A 9,711-nucleotide genomic window follows, 5' to 3' on the forward strand; every position below is an offset into this window, starting at 1 on the left:
TGCAAGCAAGCATCCTAAGAATGAGGGTAGTGTGAGACCCAACAGTCACCACCAGGAAAGAGGCAACAGGTTGGGTGGTAGGGGGAATAGGCGGCTGCTGTTGGCCTCTGTTGGACTGTCATTTACCATCTGCTTGATTTTGCTGAACATGTCTACCCCTCAGGATTCCAGCTATGGGGTTAATGACACCTACCTTGCAAGGCTGCCCTGTGCATTCAAGGAGATAATGCTGAAGTGCCTAGCGCAGTGCCCCACCCAGGCGATCCGCGGGCAGGACTGGAGCAGTTGTGGGTGGGACTGAAAAGAATCCCTCTCTAAGAGGAGAGCGCCTCCCTCGCCCCCTCTCTCCCACGCACGCACGCACATGGCCATAAATAAATTGCCACACGGAGTGCCTGCGAGGGCTGGGGCCCCGCCGCAGCCTGCCCGAGCCCGGAGTGAATGAGCTGCAGGATGAATGAGAGAGGTGGAGCGGCTGCGTGCGGCACTACAACTGCAGGCGCGCCTGCCTGCACGGTCAATGTCAGGGGCTGGGGCTGGGCGGCTGCCAAAAGGAACGCAAGTCCGTCCGTGGGGCCAGCGGGTCGCAGGGGCTGTGATGATTGTCAAACCGGTGTCCTCGGAGGGAAGGCTGGTAACACAGAGCTTCTTGCCTCTGCGCCTCCTCCCCAGGGGGAGATCCCTTCTCTCACCTTCCAGAAGGCGGAAGGTGCAGGAGAAGGCCTGGCTGGGGCGGTGTACAGTCAATAGCCCCACGGCTGTTCAAAGGAGGCGCGTCTTGCATGGGAGTTAAGCTCAAAGGCAGCATGTGGCAGACACAGGCAAAACTATTACCCTTGAAAACTCCTTAGAAAGGGGCCAGGGCGGAGATGAGCATATTGCCCATAAAAAAAAAAAATTCCAACACCAGCAGTGTTTCTAACAGTGTTGCAACAGATCGCTGTTTTCTTGGTTGAGTACCAGATGAAGTAGTTGGTTTGCATTTCAGGGCCGTGATGTATGAGGATGTATATATCTTGAAACACTTCGGAATCACGGTGAGAAGAGATGCTCACGCTGTGAGAGGCATGTGGGAGCCAAGACCAGCTGAGGGAATAGCATTCACAGCTCCTGTCTTCGCTCGCCCCTATTTAAATTTTTATTTGTTTCCCTCTCTCTCTCCGTGTGCCTGTGGTATGGGCCCACGGCCTAGCCTGTGAGAGGGTGCGGGTGCTTTCAAGCCCGCTGACGGACTGCGCATCACAGGAAAGCCAAGAAATAGACAGAGGTCCTTATACCCTTCGGCAGATGAGGACACGGAGACCCACTGTGGTTAAAAGCACATTAAGAACAAGTAGCTGCCCTGGTCATTGTGACTCAGTTGGTTGGGCATCATTCTGGAGACCAAGGGGTTGCCAGTTTGATTCCCAGTCAGGGCACATGCCCAGGTTTCAGGCTCAATCCCCAGTGGGGGTCATGCAGGAGGCAGCCAATCAATGTCTCACTCTCACATCCATCTCTCTCTCTCTCCCCGTCCCTCTCCCTTCCTTATAATAATAAGTAGCACCCCCTGCTCTTTCCAGTGACTCCTATGTGTCACCCAATGAAGCCCTGGAGAATGTTCCTCACTTTCTAAATGCGAGGCACACAGTGCACCTTAAGCAACACATGGATTCTGGCTTGTCACCGTAGCGGAAGGAATCTGGTTACACTTAAATGTGGGTTTGAGCCTGAAATAAACTGCAGGAGGCAATTGAGAAAGGTCCTTCCTCGGTGATTTTGCAAACAGAAACTGGCAAGCAGAGTTGGCCTTTGAGATGGCAGGGTTCGTGGGAGGGCTGGGGATGGAGTCCGTGCTGCTGAGAAGTGCTGTCCAGCCAGAAGGCCCAGGAGGCTGTAGGGTCCGGGATCTGAGCTCTGGCCAGCTGACCAGCCACTGGAGTGGCAGCCCATGAATGGGAAGCAGGTGCTGACAGCTCACACACACCCAGCCACGTGCCTGTGACTCGGTGAGGGGACAGGTCTTTGAGGGATGACAGCAGGCTACTGGAAAATCCACATATTGCTCAAACAAATGGAGGATCACGGAGCAGTAGAGATGGCCTAGTCCCCGTTTTCCAAAGTCAGCTCTGAGCAATTCTAAAGTCCCCTGGAGGCTAGTAGGTATTGCAAAAGGAAAGACTTTCGCAGCCTAGTAAATTTGGGGGGTGCCAGGTTAAATAGCATGAAGCAGGTATCTTTAATAGTCCCCAGAACCTCTTTAATAAGCTAATGTGCATCATTAAAGACACCTGCTGGAGGCAGAACATCCACTTTGCTCAGACTCTCCTGGGACTAATAACCTTCTAAAAAGCAAACTTCAGGGAAACTTAATCTACTCCTATCTCTTTTCACCAAGAGGAGAGGTGGAAGCCCAGAGATGTACAGTGATCTGCCTGGGGCTGCACAGCTCCTCGGTGCCAAGTCAAGACTGCAGCCGGAACTTGAGTTCTGTCTAGTGCCTCTCAATCCAGAGTATGATGGAAAGTCTAGTATGGGCTCGAGTCCAGGAAATGGTGGGGCCTGGGCAAGAAAACAGCCCAGCTTTAGCCTTGCAGGCCCTTTATAACCAGAGTGCCCCAGCCTGGAGGCAGACAGCACATTTTTTGTTTTGTTTCGTTTTGTTTTGTTTTTGTTAATCCTTACCAGAAGATATTTTTTCCATGGATTTTTAGATGGGGGGGGAAATGGTGGGGCCTGGGCAAGAAAACAGCCCAGCTTTAGCCTTGCAGGCCCTTTATAACCAGAGTGCCCCAGCCTGGAGGCAGACAGCACATTTTTTGTTTTGTTTCGTTTTGTTTTGTTTTTGTTAATCCTTACCAGAAGATATTTTTTCCATTGATTTTTAGATGGAGGGGAGGGTGGGAGGGGGAGAGAGAAACAGAGAGAGAGAGAAACATTAATGTGAGAGAGACACATAGATTGGTTGGCTCCCCCACACTCCCGGACCAGGGCCGGGATCGAACCTGCAATCCAGGCATGTGCCCTTGACCGGGAGCTGAACCCACACAGAGCATGTGTGGGCCGACATTCTGATCACAGAGCCACGCCAGCCAGGGCCGACAGCACATTCTTATGACAGATGATCCAACTGATAACCTCCCCCTCAAGACCTGCAGGCCTTTCTGAGTCATGATCTAAAGAAATGGAAAACCGTGGAAACACAGGCAGTCTTAGGGTGGCCTGACTCCTCTGAGGTGAGTGAAAGGGCCATATGGTCCCTCGGGAAGGCTCCGAGGCCTGCTCACCATGCCCCCGGGCGGAGCACCGAGAAAGGCGGCTGCCTCTTCCTGTAGGTGGAGCTGAGCGCCGTGACCTGTGGGTGGAAGGATGCGAAGGTGCTGCTCAAAGATCCTCTCCTTCCTTGTCCTCATCTCTGAGTGTGTTGTGTCCAGTCTGGGAACTGGACTGTGGATCTGGTAACACATTGCATTGAGTTGAATTAAATTGAATGCCTCTGGATTAAAACCGGTTGCCCCCAAGACTCTGGGATATCTTGTCCGGAGGGGTGACACTCATAAGCAGTGAACTCAGCTGATTGATTTAATAAGCAGAGTCCTAAGTGGCTGTGACTCAAAATAGGAAACTTTTGATAAGGAGGTTACATGGAGCAAGGCAGGCAGGAGTGAGGGTCCAGAGAGAGGCTCCAGGGCCATGTGGGGCCACAGGTGGCCCGGCACCTTCGGAGGATGGTGATGACAATGAGGTGGCCACCGAAGATAAGCTCATCTGCCTTACAGTTCTATCTGGGGTCCTGGGGAGGAGGGAAGGGCAGGGGCGACCCACAGAAGAAGCGTATTGAAGGATGCCTGCCTCCTGGGCTCCCAGCCCAAGATCTCTCACCAGCACCTCATACATAGCCGGGCTGGATGGCACAGCCTGTTCCCAGAAGCTCAGAAAGGCCTGCTCAGAGGCAGTGTCCACCCCCAAGATCGTGTGTCCTGCCCTTCAGGAAGAACTTTTCCCTCTGGAGTCTCCTCCCAGCTGTGAACTCTTCCCCCCAGAAATCAAGAAGACCATCCAAAACATACGACTGAGTACTAAGTAGCTGGAGCCAGGCGCTGAGCTAGGCCCAAGGGAGACAGGGAGATGGACCAGGTCTTTGTCCGTATGGAGTTGATTTCTAGTGAGGCTATGAGCTCAAACAAACAGGAGAATTTCCGATTGCCAGACGTGTTACAGAAGACCGGCTCAGGCTGACACTATAGAGGAACTTTGGGGGGGCGGGAGAGATGACTCTAGATAGAATGGTCAGGGGGGTGGGCCTCTTCAAGTGACCCAGGGGGTTCTGCTGACCAAGAACTGGACCTAGAGCCCAGCTGTCTGTCCCAGAAGTGATGATGATGGCAAAGAAGGCAAGTCAATTCTGCCCTCTCTGCTGCTATGCCTTAGGCAGGGTCTCATGGCGAGAGCTTAGAGAGGAGGTCCCACCGCCTGCCCTTCCCAGGGTGCAGGGCTCCCTGCTGCCTTTCCTCACTAGAGCAATATTAAGACTACATCTCCCCCCCCCTTCAACACCCATCTGAAATCCAATTCCTGTGCAAAGCGACCCCTGATCAAGCCCCCCTCCCCACCCCACCCCACCCCCGGGCTCTGCTCCTCACTCACTCATGTAACAAATATGGGTCAGACCCTTAGTATGTCCCAGTCTCAGTACCAGGCACTAGAGATTCCAAGATGAGGAATGCATGGCCCCTGCCCTTTAAGCGCTCGCATGCTGGTGAGGGAAACCCACATGTAAGCAGTCAGCCTACAGTCAACCTCTGAACCATTTTGGCCCTGACCCAACGTGCTCATTCATTTGCCAACTCCCATCCACTGGTCTGTGTTCTTAGGCATTTATTTATATGCCTCTGCTTGGTCTTTTCAACTTGATTCTAAGCACTTTCCAGGGTAACCTCATGTCATAAAAAATGTCTATATTTAGTCCAGTGGGTATACAGGAGGTACTCCATAAGTGCATGTCGAATGAAAGCGTGTTACCTCCACAACCCAAAGTTGGTCCCATGTAATGAGGTCCTTTGCCAGGACCATTTTACAAAACATTCTGAAGGGCCTGGCCCTGTTGGGGAGTGAGGGGCCCGAACCAGCCCCGAATGCCAGCGTCCGCGTCTCCTGAGCTGCACGGGGGAAATCAGCTCTAAATCTCAGAGAAGCCTCCAGTGGCTGTTGTGGAGCTTCCGAGCCCAACAGAAATTATTGCAGAAACAGAGAGGTGGGGAGTACTTTGGAAACAAATGAGAGCAATAGTGGAGCTTCGACCTTTTCAGAATTTGTTTTATTTCCCTCTGAAAGGCCTTGAGGTTTCTCTGCGGCTAAGCAGGGGCGGGAATGAAGCAGGGGTTCAGATCTGGCCCGGACTTTTTCATGTAGCTCTGAAGATGGAGCTACATGAAATTGTTAGCATTGAGTGTATGGGAGGAGGGGTGGGCGGGAAAGATGTTTTCTTTATAGCCTAACTTAGGCTAAGCATACTATGTTTTAAGAAGCTATTTAAAAGAGATGGGAAAGAAGGAACAGCGAGTACCGATCTGCTAATGAGGTGGTGATGCCTCCTGGAGAGCAAGCAGGCCGTCATTCCATGGGGGATCACTAAATTGTTAGCATTGAGTGTATGGGAGGAAGGGTGGGCGGGAAAGATGTTTTCTTTATAGCCTAACTTAGGCTAAGCATACTATGTTTTAAGAAGCTATTTAAAAGAGATGGGAAAGAAGGAACAGCGAGTACCGATCTGCTAATGAGGTGGTGATGCCTCCTGGAGAGCAAGCAGGCCGTCATTCCATGGGGGATCCACCAGGGGGAGTGACGGCCGCCCACCTGAAGGCCTCAAGTGGAAAGAAGGCTTTTGATTGGCTCCCTACCTGGAAAAACAGTGTCTGTCTGCAGCCCTGTTCTTTGGAAGGGGAAAGACACACACACACACACTGGCCCTGTTGATTCGGTTCCTTTTAACGCCCACCCTATGTTCCCACATGTTTCCAGACTTCTCAGCTACAGTATGTCTACACGGTAGGAAGCGTTTGGCCCAAGCCCAGATGCCAACCGCTCTGATAAGTGGAAGCTGCTAGATCTGGGGCTAAGGATCTACAGAATCATATCTGGCTAAAGATAGCCCTCTTGTAATATTTCATCTCCCTCAAAGTAGTCTCTGCCAATCAGGGTCCCTTTGTCTCCACCTTGCGGACTGCCCTCAAAGTCCAGGGTGAGGCCTCCCCTGGCCAGTGCTGTGGACCCTCTGGGCTGCCACAAGCCAAAAGGAGCAAATCAACAAATGAGCCCAAAGTTGCCAGCACGAGCCACCAGATCTACACTCGGCTGTTTCAAATGTGTTTTTTCATAATTATATAGCCAGGTTGCAAATTTACACACTATATTAAAATGTGCAAAGAAATTATAGATTCTTTATTTCTTATAAAATCTTATGCCCAGCTGGTGTGGCTCAGTGGTTGAACATCAACCTATGAACCAGGAGGTCACAGTTTGATTCTGGTCAGGGCACATGCCCAGGTTCGGGCTCGGTCCCCAGTGTGGGGCATGCAGGAGGCAGCCGATCAATGATTCTCTCTCATCGTTGATGTTTCTGTCTCTCTCTCCCTCTCTCTTCCTCTCTGAAATCAATAAAAAATATATTTTAAAGGAAAAAAATCCTACCTCGCCAGGCAGCAAAAAGGAAATAGGAAACTTCACATTTGAACTTGTCCATTATAACATCTCAGATTTAATAAAGAGTCTCATGTAGCCTTTTATAAAGTGTCTCTCAGGAAAACACAGCCTTGGATGGCCTTTCCTCCTCCTGTTCTAGTTCAAGGTGGCATTTCCGTTATTCGGCACTCGATCTAGTTTTAGTATGGGAGAGGGGGGCATCCGACTTGCCAGGGACCTTGAATCCCAGCTGTCTGGGATCTTCTCAGAAGCTGGCTAGTGGCCTCTGAGGTGTGACTGGTCACATCCGGCCCATGGAATGTCATGCTGACACCCTCCCCTGAAGGCCCTGATCCCAGCCATTTGCTGTCACCTGAGACTCCCTGATTATAGTCAGTCTCTTCATCCAGACCCCAGGTGACATCCCCTCTAGCACCAATATATCCCCTCACCAGGGCCATGGGCAGAGGGGAGCTGATAAATGTTTTGTTTGTTTGTTTGCTTCTTTGTGTTTTGATAAATGCTTAACATCTGGTTCTTGGAGGGTGAGGGGAAGAGTGGGGGAAAACCCTGATTGTAGCATTTGCCTGTTTCCATGGTGCAAACACTCCCAGGATGGCTAACAACATGAGGCTACTAAGCATGGGGCTGAGAACAGACATGCACAGTCAGCTGTCATGAGGTGGTACAAGCTGGCCCTGGGGCTACTTCTGCCGATCATATGACTCTGTCTTGCTCAGCTTCTCCCTCTAGGTCTGCCCCATAAGTACGTTCTGACCTCTCAGATGTGGCTGCAGCCAGAGTTGCCCCTAGGCTTACGGTCTCCCACCAGGGGGGCCCTGGGAAGCCCACCCATCTGTTCCTGGTTGGATGTTAGCAAAGATGTGTGCTTCTGACAACTACACCCTCTGTCTCCCCATCTCCTTCCCAGGATCCACTCAGGCCCAAAGTAGCGGTCTTTCCATGCCTTGTCCTCTCTAGCAAGGACCTCACTTGTGTCACATTCTTCTTATTCCCAGGGTCTAAGCCTCACAGTTATGTCTAATGGCACAAGGGGTTTCCTTCTATGCTATAGAACCTATTTTATGACATAAGTCCTCTAGATGGGGATGACCAGGAATGAAAAACTATCAACTTAATATCCCCCAAATAATATCTCTGTTACAACTGTTTAATACAGGTGAGACAATATGCTAAGTCTCTATGTACACCATTTGATGTATTCTTCACCATAACCAGAAGGGGTGTTGTCCCCATTTTACAGATGAGTTAATGGAATCAACAAGGTTATTAACCTGTTTAAGGCAATTTAACTAGTAACTAGTGGAGATAGGATTTAAACTCAGGTTGACCTCCAAACCTATGCTCTTTATCTAATGCTAAACTGTGTAGGCACAAACTTTATCTTTCTTCTACAGTTATTAGAAGACCCCATGGATTTGACTGGCATTTTTTTTAATGAGGAAGGAGGGACATTGCCTGAGACACACAACCACTAGACATACTTTCCTCTTTCTCTGTCAGGCCCAAGAAGTTTGTGGGAGAAGGGTGCTGGCAGAAATGTGTCTCACCTACCACCCACAGAAACTCAGGACCGCTTTGTGCAGCTGTACTAGGATAGCTAGGGCAGAGTACCCAAAGGAACAGAGTCCCGACCCCGCTCCCCCAATCACACTCCAAGAACATGATTCTCTCTAATAATCATGACCTCAGAAAGGGTACCATCACCCCAGGATGTTCCTACCAGAAGCATAAGAGTCAGTCTAGACTCCTCTTACCCCACCATAGACACATCACCTGGTATCGTAGAAAACTGGACCCCCGGAATATATCCCAGATCCACCCACTTCCCTCCTTCCCTACCACCATGGTCCCAGCCACTCTCATCTCTCTCGTAGGTTTCTGCCTCTGCCTATTCTCTGCGGGTCAATCCTTGCCCCTCCACTCCATTCTCCATAGAGCAGCTAGAGTGAGCTCTGTAAAACCTCAGTGGTCTAATTTAGCTCTCTTGCTAAAAACTCTTCAATATCTCCCAGTCTCACTAAGAAGAAATTCCAATATCTAACGAAATCTGTAAGGCCTTCTAAGGTCTGCCCTATGCCCGCCTCTCCCTGCCCACCACTGCGCCATGCCATGCAGAGTTCAGTCTACTCCAGCTACACGTCTCTTCAGTCCTTGGGGCTCTTTCCCCCCTGAGGACTTTCACATTCCAGTCCTTCTACCAAAACACCCCTTCCCACACTCTGTGTTTGACTGGCTTCTTCACAAACTTCTGATCTCACCTGAAATATGACCTGCTCAGAGAGGCCTCCCCTGACCTTTCTCTAAAGAAGACCTGCTCTGTTGGTCTCTATGCCAAGCCCGGGTTTTGTTCTTCTGTGGTTTTCCCACACTGTGCACACGTTAGTTCACTTGCTCGTTGCCCGTCTCAAGCCTGCCAGCCCCAGGGAAGCTGTGTTTTTCATCAGGACATAGCCAGCCCCTGATGCAGCATAGGTGTCGACCGTTGAATGCCTGTGGTAACTCCAGAACTCTGATATTAAAGTTAGGACCTGATTCAGTTCAGATTCTAATGAATAGCTATTTCCCAGCACTGTGCTAGATGTTGTGGGAGTTGCAGAGGGAACACAGTGCTCATTCATCGAGCATCCATGTGTTTCACCCATAACAGGTAGGAATAGGAATGGTTGTGGATGTGGGAATGGGAATGGTTGGGGGTTGGGGGAGGTGGCAGAGTTGGGATAATAGAAAAGGAAGTTGGGCTGACTCAGCAATGTGAATAAACACCTTGGGGATCACCTGGTAACACAGGAAATGCCTTAGCTCAGCCCAGGTGGATAAAGCCAAATTCATCTAGGCGTATACACAAAATAAGAGTTCCCACCACAGACTAGACTCTGAACTTGAGCGTGTGGCAAGCACAGTGAGCATGTAGTAGACACTCAGAGCCCAGCCAGCGTGGCTCAGCAGTTGAGTGTCGACCTGTGAACCAGGAGGTCATGGTTTGAGTCCAGGTCAGGGCACATGCCCAGGTGGTGGGCTCCATCCCCA

This window comes from Myotis brandtii, unplaced genomic scaffold (assembly GCF_000412655.1).
Source record: "Myotis brandtii unplaced genomic scaffold, ASM41265v1 scaffold119, whole genome shotgun sequence".
Lineage (NCBI taxonomy): Eukaryota > Metazoa > Chordata > Mammalia > Chiroptera > Vespertilionidae > Myotis > Myotis brandtii.